This window comes from Pelophylax lessonae, assembly GCF_965119305.1.
Source record: "Pelophylax lessonae genome assembly, chromosome: 1".
Lineage (NCBI taxonomy): Eukaryota > Metazoa > Chordata > Amphibia > Anura > Ranidae > Pelophylax > Pelophylax lessonae.
In genome coordinates this window covers 239,298,364-239,315,889 of record NC_138768.1, presented here as the reverse complement: position 1 = coordinate 239,315,889, position 17,526 = coordinate 239,298,364, and positions in this window count along the sequence as shown.

The following is a 17,526-nucleotide window of genomic DNA, read 5'->3' as shown; positions in this document are numbered from 1 at the left end:
TGCCATTTAAATGTCCTGGGTGCTGCTAAGGCTGCCCTTTCATTTTCTGCTGACACCATACCTGGGATCAGACATCTAGCTGAAAGAACCATCTATGGGAAATGAGCAGCAATTTAAAACTAAAGCCAAATATAATGTATTGTATCCTTTGGAGGAAGAAATGCTGCAACAAATAGGAAGAATTGGATTCCCCTCTCATTTCACTCTCATCCACAAGTGGCTTTTATATCTCTTCTATATTAGACTCAGTAGGCTGCATCCTTTCTGCAATGGTTAGATGGAAAATAAAGGGATTTTATTTATTCCAGAAGATGTCTATGGAGCAGTTACATATACATTGCACATTCACATCAGTCCCTGCCATCAAGGAGCTTACAATCTAAGGTCCCTAACTCACGTACATAGTAGGGCCAATTTTTTTTATACAGGATCCAATTAAACTACCAGCATATCTTTGGAGTGTGGGAGGAAACCCTTTAACTCATCTTTTACCTGATCTACAAGCTGGTAAGCTACTGGACTTTTCTGGAAACAGGGAAATTGAGATTTAACCACTTTAAGACCGGAAGGATTTGCCCCCTTAATGACCATGCCACTTTTTTCAACTTGGCACTGCGTGATTTTAACTGACAATTGCGCAGTCATGCAACGCTGTACCCAAACAAAATTTACATATTTTTTCCCCACAAATAGAGCTTTCTTTGGGTGGTATCTGATCACCTGTGCGGTTTTTAGTTTTTGCGCTACAAACAAAAAAGAGCAACAATTCTGAAAAAAAAAAACAATATTTTTCACATTCTGCTATATAATGTTCTCAAAAAAGTTAAAAATCAAAATTTTTAACATTTTAGGCTAATTTGTTTTCTGCTACATATTTTTGGTAAAAAAAAATCTCAATAAGCGTATTTTGATTGGTTTGCGCAAAAGTTATCGCGTTTACTAACTATGGGAAAGATTTATGTCATTTTTATTGTTTTTTTTTTTTTACTAGTAATGGAGGCGATCTGCGATTTTTAGCGGGACTGCGACATTGCGGCGGACAGATTGGACCCCTAACTGACATTTTTTACACTTTTGGGGGGACCAGCGACATTACTACAGTAATCAGTGCTAAAACTATGCACTGTTACTGTAATAATGACACTGGCAGGGAAGGGGTTAACATTGTGGGTGATCAAGGGGTTAAATGTGAGCCTAGGGGAGTGATTCTAACTGTGTGGGGGCTTGGCTTCTGAAATGACCACAGAGACCTGCGATCCTATATAGAAGGATCACAGGGGCTCTATGATCATTCCAGGGAGAAGAACGGTTAGCTGTGTTTACAACAGCTGATCATTCTTCTCCCTCAGCGGGAACGATCACGGGTGTCAGGTGGCAATCAAAGCCACCTGACCTGTGCATTGGCTTCCCCACTGCCGAGTGGGGCAGAAGCGCGCCGCCGGCAACGTGCTCTCACCCCCTAGCTGCCTGCGCGCGACTTTAGGTTACACTCTGCAGAGCTCAGTTTGAGCTGATTGGAGGAAAGCGAAAGAATGTCACCAGCACACCATGGATCTCCAGAACAAGTCCAAAGCTTTATTCAGCAATCACATCTTTGTAACAGAAGCAACAATTTGGAGCCTTGCAGGGCCCCTTTATCAGCCAGGTGATGGGGTCCTGCAAGGCTCCGAAACGTTGCTTCTGTTACAAAGATGACTGAATAAAGCTTTGGACCCTTTCTGGAGACCTGTGGTGTGCTGGTGACATTCATTCCCTTTGATTATCTACAGCTCCAGCGGGTGTTATCTGCAGCACCCATCTACACTACAGACACTCTACAGGAACGTGTGTGTTGGAATCTGATTGGAGGGAATAGACACACACCCCCCCCCCCCCACACACACACACAGCACACAGCAACAGAGCTAAGGCTGTCAATCACAGACTGTGTGCTGGAGCTTCCTCCCCTGTCACCTTTGTACCTCTTGGTGTCATTGAAAAGCTGTCAGACCTGACTTATACAGATAGCAGAGGAACCAGGCAGCAGAATTCAACTTAGTGCTCTGGACTGAGACAAGTACACACTATAGATGGGTATGTTTTGTTTTCATATTTCATGCCAGACAACTGGACACTGGGAAAACGAAAAGTTAACTGCATGTTTATGTCTAGGGGGACCAGATAAAACAGTTTTACTTACCTGACTCCCCCCCCTCTTACAAGCTTTTCCATGCTGTTAGACAGCCTCTTCTCCCCCTTACCTCAGCAGTCTAAGGTCCTTTGATGTGATCAAGACCAATGCAGAGACCTTAACACTGCATTAGATGTGGGGATGCTGAGGGACAATCCACTATCAGAGCAAAGGGGAGTGCCGCCTGCCAAGGGAAGGGAGGATCAGACAAGTAAAACCACTTTTTCCATCCCCTAGACCAGTGTTTCTCAACCTTTTTTTAGTCAAGACACCCTTTAAAATTCTGCACAATATTGAGACACCCCATTCTAAAATATAAAAAACTAAACAAATACTTTTGTATAACACAGAATGTTGGATACCCAACGTTAGAGGAGATTGATTCTTCCAAAGCAAACACACCTTTGCACACTGGTACTGACCAGTTTTCCAGTGTTTCTCTTCTCCCTTAGTTTCCATCCCGCACTCAGCTAATGTGAGCCCAGTTATGAATGGAGAAGGGCAAACAAGATGTCCAAGGTCCTTCTTATCATTCAATGAAATTGTTGGTTTTGTATGATGGCAGCGGCTAGAAGCTTGATCGACCCCCTTGCTTGGGCTTTTTTAAGGTATTTTGCCAAGGCACCCCTGAAGAAACCAGAAGGCACCCTGGTTGAAAAAGGCTGCCCTAGACCTAAACAAGTAGTTAACCCTTGCAGTGCAGGCTTTACGTTTTCTCAGATTTAGGCTTTAATACATTTCTATACATTTATTACATTTGCAAAGTCTTTGCGATGCAGAAGAACTTCAGGAATAAGAGATGTTTAACCACTTACTTTGGACCAGCTTGGCTGAAATTATTTATCCAGATATCACCTCCATGTGGCCAATGGTGAAGCTGTAATTCACTGCCGTAGCCCATGCTGGATACAGTAAGCGTTGCCCTCTCCTAGAACATGATTGAGCAATTTACCCTCGGTGCACTACATATAGAGTATCGCTCACTTCTGCACCTCCACCACTCTGGAGAAGCCTTGCAGATTTTTTTAATAAATATAAGATGTTCTCTGTTGGCCCAGATGGCGGTTCTAATGTCATTTGCCCATCTCTCCACCTCGGCCAATAAGAGAACGCATTGTATTCACTGAAAAATGTGTAAGCCTTTTCCTGAGTGGTGGAGGTGTTGGATCAAGCAAAGTTTTAGGTTTGGTGCATAGTGGGAAAGCCGCTAGAGCACCCACCAGAAGGAATGCTGTTTACTCTATGTAGTATAAGCTACAATGGTGAATTACAGCTCCACCATCGGCCACACAGAGGTGGCATCTGGATAATTAGATTAAGCCAAGCAGGTCTAGAATAAGAGTTTAACATTATTACTTATAATAACTTTAACTTATTACACTTATAAATAAGTGTTTAATGTTTTTCTGTCCCTCTTTCCCCCTCATTTGTCCCTCATTTTGGTCTGATCTATACAGTTGTATATAAAATGCACTTTTTATCTTTCAAAAAGTGTTTCCCAGTGCTAAACTTTTCATCCAATTTCTAAATTGCTGTACTTGGAAATGTCAAAAGCCAGAATAAAGTTATAGTGATAGTAAAAAAAAGCACTTGTGGGTTTAACTAATAATTTGTAAAATTCCCCTTTAGGGGGCGTGACAGGAGGTGTGTCCTATGCCTACATACTTGTGCTAATAAGTGTCCCTCATTCTCAAAAATTTGGGAGGTATGCTCATGTGCGAAGCCCGCTGTGCTTTGTGAATGGCCCAGCGGTGGGGAAAGGAGGAGGGGGGCCAAACTTCTGGTCAAAACCAGGTACCTGTTCCTCCCTCCACCTGAAAAATGCCAAATGTGGCAACGGAGGGGGGGAGGAGGCAGATAAATGGAGCTTCCCCATTTGGGTGGAGCTCCGCTTTAAGGAGGCACTTGTGTGTGAGCTCTCGCTGTATGCGTCGATTGACACACATAGTGTCAGGAAGCCACACCCCCAATCCTTTTTCACAGGAGTTTGGCTGACAGCAGTAAGAGCCTTTGGCTTCAGCTGTTCTCGGTGTCTACTGTGAAAGCAGAAAGTAAGGGGAGCAGTGCTGCAGCTGAGACAGTGTTGGAGCGGTGACAGGAAACAGGTAAGTGTTTTGGAGATGGGTAAAACAAGTATTGGGGCATTTTTTACCTAGTGTAGAGAATGCATTAAAGCAGAAGTAAACCCATTGATTTAACACATGCCAGGAATGTAAATGTCACAATGACCATGCTCTCAACCAAACTGTCAAACTATCCAATAACTGGTGTCATAACTCATTACATATGCAGCTTCATGGGAGTTGAGGATTAACCACTTGCCTACTGGGCACTTTTACCCCCTTCCTGCCAAGGCCAATTTTCATCTTTCAGCGCTGCCGCACTTTGAATGACAATTGCGCGGTTATGCAGCACTGAACCCAATGTAATGTTTCTCCTTCACTGATATGCACTAATGAGGCAGCACTGATAGGTGGCACTTATGGGCACTGATAGGTGGCACTGATAAGCCCTGATGAGGTGGCACTGGTTGGCACTGATGAGGTGGCACTGATCAGGAGGCACTGATGGGTGGCACTGAAGGACACTGTGAGGTGGCACTGAAGGACACTGATGATGAGGCCCTGATGGACACTGATAGGTGACACTGGTGGGCACTGATAGATGACATTTGTGGTCACTGATTAGCAGCACTGATGGGCACTGTTAGATGGCACTGGTGGGCACTGATTAGCAGTACTCTGAGCTTTGATAGATAGCGCTGGTGGGCACTGATTAGTAGCACTGGTGGGCAATAAATAGCAGCACTGGTGGGCACTGAGAGGGCCGATGTCCTTGTAACTAAAGCCGGTTAACAGCTTTCTTTTTTCCTCACGCTGTAAAAAAAAAGCAGATTCTGTTTGCTTCCGTGATCAGCTGTCATTGGCTGACAGCTGATCACGTGGTAAAGGTCAGCTGTGATTGACCCTTTACCCCAATCTGTGATCAGCCAAGTCCAAAGGGGGCGCACAGGTAGTGTGAGCACGGGAATACATCCTTGGATGCCCTCGTGGCATTTTAAGCCCGAGCTGTAGCCGTCTTTGGGCTATAGTGTGGGCGGGAAGGGGTTAATCAGAGGTTAAGATGGCAGCTTCCTTTACTGAAAACAATAGGAGTGTTTACTACCACTTTAAGGTAAAAAAAATTTTGTCTTTAGAACCACTTTAAAGGCTAGGTATACTTTTTTTCAAAATTTCAGCTTTGGTATGTATCGATATACCATTAATGTACCTCAGAAAAAGCTTTCTTCTAGAGAAGAGTTTAGCCTCCGGTGTCTCCTATAGAAAACTCCTCCATGACTGTCTGGTATTCGTCCTTGTATTTTGACTGGAAATACTGTTAGTGGACTAAGGAATTAGCTCAGCAGCTGGCCTCAATAACAATAACACCCACCCTTTACCTGTCCTTCCCCTCCAGGAGATTGCTCCAACTCACCTCTGCAGTTACATGCAGTCATTGTCAGTGAGGACCATTGTCACTGAATACACAGCCAGTGTCTTTCTCTGCTGATTGATCGTCTTGTATCTTACCTCCTTCTTGCATAGATCATTTATTTGGCAAAGTGCATGTCTTGGGAAAACACACCAAAAAACATGCGCTCCTGCTAAGCTAGGTGTGAATGAGGCCTGAAAGTGAAATTGGTGTTTTTACGCAAGAACGATGACTGCTAAGCATCTTCATTCGCTTCCTCCCATGGACTTGTATAAAGCTGGTCATACACTATACAATCTGATTGTACAATTTTTGTACAATTTACTTTACATTTACCAAAACTTTGGAATAGGATGACCCACCTAAACAATTCACTCAATTTGCATCAAATCAAGCAGGCCCTTGCACTAAATGGTAGCTCTAAAGGAGATTGTACAATGTATGGCCACCTTAAAGGAAGAAGGAAAGTGGGTGGGAATAAAAAAGAGGTGGCATAATGATAAGGGAGGTGTAATCCAGAGTGGTAAACATGCCCAATTCTGTGATGCAGTGAGGCAGTGCATGATGGGATATGAAGTTTCCCTTGACCAGAGAGGTGCAGCTTCAAACCTGCCATGAACTATGTTTCTGTCCCTGTGTGTAGCTCAACATGCAGCTAAACCCTCCTATTCCACAATAAGCCAGACTGAGTGTCATTTTACAGCTTTATTAACAAAAGAGGGTCGGTAAAACCATTGAGAAAAAAACAAATACAGATACATACAATCAGTATATGAAACATACAGAAATATAATGAATAAGCTAGGCTGTAGATTGGCGATAAGTAATTCTCACCATTGATGCTGCGGTTAGGGGATGCGTGCGGATGCAAGTTTTAGTCCAACATGTGTTCTGGTAGCTGGTTCCTTCTTTCGTTCTCTAAGATGCAGTTTGAGTTCTCAGGATGCACCTGTTTCTCTTCCTTAGACTGAAGATTGATGGGAACTTTTGTTAAAGGTGAACAGTTTCTGCAAAAACAGTGTATTTACCACCGGCTCCATCTTGTGGTCAAATCTGATATTGCAGGCAAAACAACTTAATGAGTATACTGCTGGAGGCGGAACAGACTAGGTAAGTGAGAGATAAGCACATTGGGATGACTTGGGTTGAACATATATTATAAAAGGCTTCTATTTAATATGAAAAGTGACATTCTGCCTGAAAAGGTGAACTTAGCCTTAAAGCACCCCTTTCCTTTACATTAATTTTCCTTACACATATTCAGTACTATTTTGTTGGCTCACTTGTTACAATAGACATGTAAGGTGTTTATATTCCTCTTATATGTAGTCGAGGACTTTACCCTTTATTTGCATTCTATACTGTTCTCTTAGATCATACTTGCAGGGTTCCTTTGCTTATTTTGTCTGATTTATTGTGTTCTTCACATTTTGTTTCTATATTTATTTCTAAAACCTAATAAAATGTTTTACAACAAGCTTCACATTGATTTCATTGATTGGTGAAAGGGGACATCTATTTGCTATAGGCTACTGCGCTCTGTATTCTATCACTGCCTTTTTAAATCAGCTTGTGTGTGCTGTTGTTGTGGGCATGTTATGAAACTAGGCATCTTTGGGGAATTTACAATAGAGATGTTAAAGTTGGTCTAATTAGTGGGCAGTCATGAGCACTAAGTAAGAAAAACATCAGGAAGGCAGGGAATCTTCCCTCTTCACAGATCTAATTGACCATCAGAGGTGATATAGAATAAGGGTCAGCAGCCTTTCTCAGGCATTGTGCGATGGACCCAAGAGAACAGAATAAGTGGAATAGCTCTGTCCTGGAAACATAGGAATTCTTCAGCATAGAGGCAAGAACATTTCATCAGATTATTAGTGTCTAATGGTTAGACTCTTAATCCAAATTGCTCTGGTTATCTCGGAACTTGGGGCTGCTGTAAAATAGAAGACAATCAAGTGCAAAGATTGATTAACGTGGGTCCCTGCCACCATTTTTGAATAAATTACACCTTCTTAGAATATGTGACATTGTGGACCATTTTTCTAAAGCTGAACTCCAGGGACAAAAACATTAATTTAACCACCTGAACTCTGGAAGGTTTTACCCCCTTTATGACCAGGGTACTACTTTAACTGGCAATTGCTTGGTCATGCAACACTGTACACAAATGAAATTTAATTTCATAATAAATTTGTAATTTTAAATTCATGTATTTTTTTCCCACATATAGAGCTTCGTTTTAATGGCATTTAACTGGTTCCCACCTGTCCTATTGTAATATGATGGCCAAGCGGGAGCTCTCCCATCCTGGGTGGACGTCCTATGATTTCTTCCCAGAAGCTTCCCAGGGTGTGCTGTGTTGATGGATGCAGCGGATGACAGATCAGTGTACCTGGCTTTCTTTATTTAAAAAAAAAATATGGGATTACAACTTCAAAAAACTTGCCATGCCTCTTACTAAATGCTTTGGACTGTCTACTTTCCAAAAAGGGGTCATTTGGGGGGTATTTGTTCTGTCCTCTCCCCGGTGGTGATTAAATACCAATAAAATACAGCTCAAGTTGTTCAAAAAAAAATTAATTATAATAAATTTCATATGGGTACAGTGTTGCATGACTGCGCAATTGTCATTCAAAATGTGACAGCGACGAAAGCTGAAAAATGGCTTGAGTAGGAAGTGAGTTAAAGTGTGTGGTATTCTTCGGATCCTTGGACTGTGCTACTACATTGTACCTCCAAACCGATACCTCGCTATAAACGCTCACTCATGCCCCACCTACTGAACTCAGCCAAGGCTCTCATCCCCGTTATCTGGGGTAGCTCGACTATCCCTCTTGTTGATCAATGGCTACGGAAAATTGATGACATTTGTTATTTTGAAGAGCTTTCTCATATATCTCGTGACAAGCTAGACTCTTTTCGTGCAACTTGGTCCCCGTGGACCACGTTTAAATCTACCCCTACATACTTATCTATCTGCTTCTCAAACACCTCCGGGTCCCCCCTAATCAGATGAGTCTTAATTTAGGGTACCAACTAATCTGATGAACCATCAGGGTATCAAGACTAATCAGATGAGTCTTGATTTAGGGTACCACTCACCGTTTGTGCCATTATATATAGTGTTTAGTGCTTACATTGTTTCCTGCTGGAATACCAATGCCATTACCAGAGTTGTATAAAGTACTCAAAACCCATACTTGAGTAAAAGTACAAGTGCTCGATCAAAAAGTGACTTGAGTAGAAGTGAAAGTGCTCGATCAAAAAGTGACTTGAGTAGAAGTACTAAAGTATTCAATATTTTTTGTACTTAAGTATTGCAAGTAGTTGTTTTAAAAATTTTGCTACTCAAGTACTGAAAGTAAAAGTACCAGTAGTTTTGGAAAAAAAATTGCTACTCAAGTACTGAAAGTAAAAGTACAAGTACTGTGTTATGTAGTTATTAAAGAAAGAAGTCAAAAGTTTGAACATCATATTGTTTTTTATTATTTCAAATGCAGCTTTTATTTATACATACAGTAGCATTTATTTTCGTATGCGCTGATAATGCACATGTTTTGAGCTTCATGAAACCTGCCATCTACTGTTCTGGCAGTGGTAATTTTTATAATTGTAACGAGTAACTATGCAGCACAAAAAAAAAATATCGGAGTAGACGTATTGAAATCATTGAAAAAATGTAGTGAAGTAAAAGTGGAAGTAGGAGAAAAAAATTCTACTCTAGGAAAGTACAGATACCGCCTTTTGGTACTTAAGTACAGTAGTTCTACTTAGTTGCTATACATCTCTGACCATTACTACCTGCTCCGTGTTACTTGAGTGATGTTCTCTATTTTTCTATGGGAGATCCCCTGCTCTTCTTATCAATACCTGCTATGTTATATCTAAACATAAGTTATAATTTTTTTCTTTTTTTTTCTCTTTTAACATCTGTGGCCTGCACACTTTCCACTTTCGACTTTTATTTACTCTTTCTCTTTTTTTCTTTACTCTATTCCTTTCTCTCCTTGCTTGCTGTGTTTCCCCCTTTTTTGTTTCCCTCTCTAACCCTTTCTGCCCTTACTTCTCTCTTTATTCTCTTATGATTTCCACATGAGGAATACCTTGTTGCTCTATATTAGTATTGTTCATATGATCTGATGATTTATTTCATTTTACCAATATCTTTTTTATGCCGAATGATGTTGCAACAACGATATTTTTCTAAGACTGACTGTTCCTCAATATGTTTTTTAAGCCATGTTTATTGCTTATGTTTTGTATTGCACTTTTTCTTTCAATAAAAATATATTAAATAAAAAAAAAATAAAAAAAAAAAGTGTGTGGTATTAAAGTGATTATTCACCATTGGTTTCTTTTATTTTTACTATATAAACAAAATTATTTAGAAAAATGTGAAAAAAAACATGTTTTTGTAGTCTCTCTTATAAAATTTTGCAAACAAACACTCTTTCTTCATAAATTTAGGCCAAAATTTTGCTGCATTTCTTTGATAAAAATAATCCAAATCTGTGTATATTATTCAGTATGTGTAAAAGTTATAGAGTCTACAAACTATGGTAGAAAATGGATTAGTCCTGATGAAGGTAGTTAGTAGGAGGCATGGTGAACTTTTTTAGGTTGTCATTTTTTGTCACAATTATTCAAAAAATGAGGAAATGAAAAAAAAAATGTGTTCTTTTTTTTCCAAATTTATTTTTTACATACTGTCACCAGTGCAGTACAGCATCATGATCAGGGATACTTATGGTGACTGTATGTAAAAAGAAAAATAATATTTTTTTATTTAATTTGTTAAATTTTTTTCTTTTTTAATATTTTTTTTACATACTCTCATCAGTAGTTGCACACTTGCAGGACGAAACGCGTCAGGCACGCTAGCCCCCATGCAGTCATGCTGTTCCAGCCGCGGCCGATCAATCGATTAACATGCCTTTATCAAGCAGTTACATGTGAGTTTTTTACCTTTCTTTTATTAATAAAATCCGTACATACTTCACCATGTGCGCCCCCATTTGTATTATTGGAGGTCATCCCTTATGTACACCTGGGGTCCATTGAGGTTTATCGGTTCCATGGTCCTATCCGGATGTTCTGTGGCTGTTAGGAGAGGAATTGGGTCGTCTACTTGTTTCTGGAGACGGACTTCACATACTTGTCTGACCTTCCTTAACAGGGGGTCCAACTGTCCGGTAAGGGTACATCCTTTATTGTTTGTGTGATCTCTGTCAAGAAACTCCATTTGCAAGACTTTTGTTGGATCTGTGGCTACATTTTCAGCATTTGAATCCTTTTCCTCCACATGGACTCATGGACATTGGTTCACCTCCTTTCCTCTAGTTAATTATTCTACTTAGTGGCGCTGTACCATCTTCACATTGCTTTTTTTGGTTTGATATACTTTGTACTAGCAGCCTTTTTTAGCTCATTGTTCTTTGTGCGCAGCTTTCTTCCCATTAGTGTATAGTGACACTATACTTCTTTAGGGGGATAATCATGGATTTTTTTTTTACACTGTTATTGCTTATAACAATGATGATCACTGTTATAAGCAATAGTTTTCATTGCATGAATGGCTTTCATTCATGACAGTTTGTTTACCATTGTGGTCTGTGATTGGCTACATCTTATCACATGGTATGCCGCTACATTATCCTGGGTCCTCAGCAGCTCTCTCAGTAGGTTTTTACTGTGTTTTGTCACTGTCACATTGTTCTGCCTCCTCCCCCTGATTCCCTGTGAATATAAATTCTGGAGGGAGTCCAACCTGCATGGGAGAAGGTCCAACCTGCATGGGAGAAGGAAAGGCTGACAGCTGAAATGTATTTCAATTCCCCAGCAATTACCTTGTCTTTCCTTCAGCTACCTTCTCGTCATCACTGGAGATTGCCTGCAGAGAGGAGCCTGCCAACATGCAAGCCGCTGCCAAGACCTGTAGTCCTCCTGAAGACACCAGCCAAGGTATGCCGGGGTAGCACACAGCCTGAGTTAGGGAGTAGGAATGTAGGGAAATAACTGGTTTCATTTGTAAATTTGGACTTTGTCATGTTTGCACCCTTTGCTAAAGTAAAGCTTTCAACTTTGCCTTCTGCTTGGTCTGAAATTATTACGGGAATGTAATGCAAGTAACCAGCACCTTCCACACTTGGCTGTAGGTCACTAGGCACTTTGGGGTATGAAGAGTCAGCACATAAGGAGTCCTGGTGCAGCACTGTATGTGGTTGCCATGGGAGCCTGTGGAGCCTGTCTGTAGCATGTACCTATATCAGGTGAGACAGCCTTGTTTAGCGAGAGATCTATCTCCAATGGCAACGAGAGCAGACTCGTGTTTCCGAGGTTCTCATGCTGCGCAAAGGTAGGGAAGTCAAGAGTTAGGAGAGTGCGCACATGAAGCCCTCACTAGGCACACAGCGGGCCCCATTCCATTAATGGGAGAAGGGCAGTAGAAAACGCTGGACAGGTGGATGTGAATAAGGCTCAGCGTGTACCTCCTGAATCAAGTTACAGTGGGAGGTGTACACTGACATGGGGACCTGAGAGTTAACAGCTTTTGTGCAAGCGTACATTGTGTAGGTTCATCTTTAAAAGTAGAGGCCAGTCTTAGGCTGGATTCAAACTGATGTAAATTGGATGCCGGTTTCACTGCATCCAATTTGCATGACAGGAGACTGTGACTGGCTCTCGAAGGAGCTGGTTTACACATCTCCGGAGTAGCCGGGCATTGCACAAGGGCCCTGTGCCTCTTTGGCTCTAAAATAAAAAAACAAACAGAGGGCGCACCGGCCTAGTGCATTATCCTCAGTGATAAGCTATATTAGATAAAAAGAGTTATACTCACAAACAAATGTTTTATATAAGTGCATCAAATCCATACATCTGAAACCATCAGTGTCACGGTAAAACAGATTCAATGTCCTCAATAGATAATGGCTGTGTTTCGAGGCTTAGCCTCTTCTTCAGAGCCCCTTTGGCTCTGTTTCAGGCAAAAATACAGGCCTGATTTGTCCCTGAAATGGAGAACAGGGACACACAGGACCCCTGCTGTGAGCCGCATCTGCACACAGTGTGAACCCAGCCTTAAGGTTGAGTATTCCCCCACTACGACCCAAGCCTTGTCCCAGGGCATTGATGGAAACGGCACAGAGCAAAGGTACCCCATGTGTAAAGCAGATTGACCCTGATACAGGTGCCTAGTGTAGCCCATAAGAACCCCTCCCCCAGGATTAGTCCTCTCATGTGACCCAGAATTGGTGCTCAATGAGTTCATGGGAAAACATGGAGAAAGATCCATCATCACCCACCATACCTTCCTACAAGCAGCCACACGAGTTATCATAGCGTAGATTCATTACAATACGTTCATCATTTTGACTTTTCTTAAATAAATCATATATGTTATGTTCAAAAAGCCATTTCCTTTGCCACTTCTTCCGGGTCCCATGCTCATATACTTTTCCTCATGTGCACGAATCACAGAAAAACGAATTTCTAGGAGCCGAGGAAGAAGTTTTCTTCGAAAAGAGACTTGGCATGTTTTTCCTGTCAAAAAACTCTATATCCTATATATTTTTTGTTGCAGGACTTTAGTTCCATTTTAGCTTGAACTCGCTCTATTGTTGAGTTAGTCTACTAGTTCAGGAAAAAGCAGGCTGTACAATAGCTGTCACATAGACCTTGATGTAAAATATAACAGTAAGGGAACAATTCTTTAACCAGAAAGCTTTTTAAAACTGTTTAGTTCAAAACTGAGCAGGTGGCAAACCTAATTGGGGGTACTAGGTATTTATGTTTTAGACACCCTTTCCAAATGTGATACATACATATCTCTGCAAGTTTGTTTGGACTTTGCACTGCATTTTTAGCATAACCCCAGCCAAAAATAAAACAAAAATGTTAAAGCTCTGGTTTAAAGTGGTGTTAAACTTCAGACAGGAAATATGAACAAAGTATGTCCCTCTATACTGTGTAATTGTCTCAATTAAAATCACTAAGTGTTATTGCTGTCATCTGCTTCATTACTCTGCTATTAGTATGAGTCACTTTTGACACGTTTTCCTGACACCAAGAGAAAAATTGTGACAGGGAGGAATCACCAGCAGATTGACAGCCTTAGCTCTGTTCCTGTGTGTTGTGTGAAGGGGGGTGTGTCCCTTCCCTCCAATCAGCTCTCAGAACTCTCCTCACTGAGCTCTGCAGAATATAACTTCAGCTCACCGTCCACTTTTTCTGAACTCTCAGACAAGCTTTAACGGATGTAGACAAGAAAGGACTACAGATAAACAGATACAACTTATGTAGGATGATTTGTTTCATCTCTGTATCACCTGAGGCCAGTTACTTTACTAGGTATATGCAAGGGTTTACAACCATTTTAAAGTAAACCTACCACAAAAAAAGCAAGGTCAGCTTATTTTTTTCACAGCCTCTCCTCCATGCCAAAGTGCTTTGGCCCCATTCACACTTGTGAATGGGGCCTCGGTGAAATTGAAAGAAAAAAATTGGGGAAAAAAATTAGCCCTTAGATTGTGACGGCGATACCTACAAAACTGCATGAATAAATTCCAGACCTGTAACAATATATCTCAAACGTAGAATTTGTCAAAATAGCTGTACCTGTTGTCATTAAAAAACATTTCTTGAGGTCCAAGGCAAGGGATGAGGTCAGTTACAGTACAGGCAGGAGGAAGCAGTTTGCTTTTGATCTGTTTCTGCAGTGAATTTTGAGGTATGTTTTGCATTTTTTGCACATACACTTTTCACGTGTTTTCATGCATTTTTTATGCATTTTGCTTTTATGCTTTTTTTGGCCAATTTGTTGTTGGCCACATTTAGAATTGCAAAATGCTTCAAAATGTAGCAAAAACGCGCCAATAACACGTCAAAAACGCACTACATACTTTTCTGCAGTGTCTGAAGTCTATTGAACTAAAAATGCACTATTTTGCATTTGAAAAAGTCCCTGACTCTTTACAAAAATGCAGCAGCTGAAAAACTAAAGATTTGAATGTGTCCCATAGGAAACCATGTAAAATAAACTGTAGTGCATTTGTGCAAAAAGAACCAATAAATGCATAGGGGTGAACCAGGCCTTAGTAGCCCTCCCGCACTGGGACTGCCATAACATTGTAACTTTCTAAATCTCCAAATGGAAAGACTAAGGGCCCTTTCACACGGGCGCTCCGTATGTCCGCAAATCATCCTATTTTTTTGCGGATGATTTACGGACATAACGTAAGTCAATGGCATTGCGGATGTCAGCGGAATACCATCCGCTGACATCCGATTTTTTTCCTTTCAGTTCTGTTCCGTTTTTCGGAACGGAACAGAACCCTATTTTTTCCTCCGCTCAAAAAACCGAAAGGAAGAAAAATCGGATGTCAGCGGTGTCATCCGCTGACATCCGCAATGCCCATAGACATACATTATGTCCATATATCACCCGCAAACGGATGGGATGATATGCGGACATGAAAAAAAAAAAAAAAAAGTCCCGCAGCGGAGCAAAACACCGGAGCGGCCGTGTGAAAGAGGCCTAACACTGTTACAGTGGTTGTATGACATGGCAGGGACATTTTGTTTCTTAGGAAAGGAGCTTAAAATCTTTGATGGTGGTGTTGGTGGGGGGGGGGGGTAAGTACAATAAAATTTAAATAAAGGATGAGGACGGGTAGTTACAATTAAATATATAAGTAATATTTGTTGCAAGGAGACATGCTTACAGTCTTTTTATGTGCACAAAAGTATCCACAAAAGCTTACAATTTAATTGTGGAAAAGGAATCAGTATTTGCACATTATTGTTATTACAGCTAATTTATCAGTATGAAACACATTATCATTTGTAATTTATCTGCATATGATATTCACAATGAGCACTATATTCTGTAACCTCTGAAATGACAATGCTGACATTTCAAGACTTTAACAACACATTCTGACATTCCGTGACTCACAATATAAGAGCATGAGGAAAATTATAAATAGTTGTCATCCATAGAAAAGCGACAGCAGAATGAGAACTGAGAAGGATAGATATGGAAAATATGGAGGTGAGGGGAAAAAAACATAAATAAATATCTGAAAACAGTGTAAAAATCATCTGTATAAAATAAATTTACGCTTGAACCTTTGAGAAAGCCCATTGGGCGATACGCGTGAAGTAGACGGTGATGTAATCGCGCTGGGACTAGGTGGAGCTGTGAATGCCAAGGATTGCCAAGGATTGTGAAATGATAATTTTTTACTTCTGAAATGTGAGCAGATTTTTATATGGAAATAAAATACTTTTTATTAGCGATTTGCACTATGGTTCTTTCCTCTTGCCTCCTATATGATTGACACCACGCTGAGAGCTGCTGAAAGCCATGAATTTGGAGTGTATGGCCAGTGGAAACGGTGCCACTTATAACACTGCAAAGTGCATATAGACCTCCTTTAACCACTTGCCGACCAGCCACCGCAGTTATACGGCAGCAGGTCGGCGGGTTCCCGCAAATCACCGTACCTGTACGGTGCTTCACGGGAGTGATCGTGGGGGCGCGCAGCCGTGGGGCCGGCAGCCGCAACTGCCACAGGGCACCCGCGATTGCTCCCGGTGGAGAGAGAATGGCAGTCTGCTGTTGTAAACGCAGCAGACCGTTGTTCTCTCAGCTATCATCACAGGGATCCTGTGTTCCTCCTATTTAGAAATACAGGTCCCTGTGTTGATTCCATAAGCCCACCCCCCTCACATTTAGAAAACACCCATTAGGCATACATTTAACCCTTTGATCGCCCCTGGGTTAGCCCCTTCCCTGCCAGTGTCATTAGTACAGTAACAGTGCATATTTTACTGTAGTAAAATATGCAGTTTGTAGTAAAATATGTAGTTTACTATATATACTGTAGTAATGTCACTGGTCCCCCCCCCCCCCCCCCCAAAAGTGTCAAAAATGTCAGTTAGGTGTCCAATCTGTCTGCCGCAATGTCGCAGTCCCGCTAATAATCACTGATCGCCACCATTACTAGTAAAAAAATGAATAAATAAATATAAAAGGATATAAAATATTCCCCTAGTTTGTAGACACAATAACTTTTGCGCTAACCAATCAAAATACTCTTATTGGGATTTGTTTTACCAAAAATATGTGACAGAATACAAATTGGCCTTAACCACTTAAGCCCCGGAAGATTTTACCCCATTCTAGACCAGGCCCTATTTTGCGATTCGGCACTGCGTGAATTTAACGGACAATTGCGCGGTCGTGCGACGCTGTACCTAAACTAATTTGACGTTCTTTTTTTCCCACAAACAGAGCTTTCTTTTGGTGGTATTTGATCACCTGTGCGATTTTTTGATCATGCGCTATAAACAAAAAAAGAGCGACAATTTTGCAAAAATAACAATATTTTTCACATTTTTTATATGAAATTCCCCAAAAAAATGTAAAAATCTAAATTTTTTAACATTTTAGGCCAATTTGTTTTCTGCTACATATTTTTGGTTAAAAAAAATCGCAAAAAGCGTATTTTGATTGGTTTGCGCAAAAGTTATTGCGTTTACTAACTAAGGGAAATATTTTTGTCATTTTTGTTGTTTTTTTTTTAACATGTAATGGGAACGATCTGCGATTTTTTTTGCGGGACTGTGACATTGTGGCGGACAGATCGGACCCTTGACTGACATTTTTGACACTTTTGGGGTTTCCAGTGACATTACTACAGTAATCAGTGCTATACATATGCACTGTTACTGTAAAAATGACACTGGCAGGGAAGGGGTTAACTTTATTGGAGAAGGAGGGGTTAAGTGTGTCCCTAGGACTAACTGTGAAGGGATGTGGTTGGTTGTGTAACAACAGAGATATACGATCCTGCATAGCAGGACCGTATGATCTCTGTTCT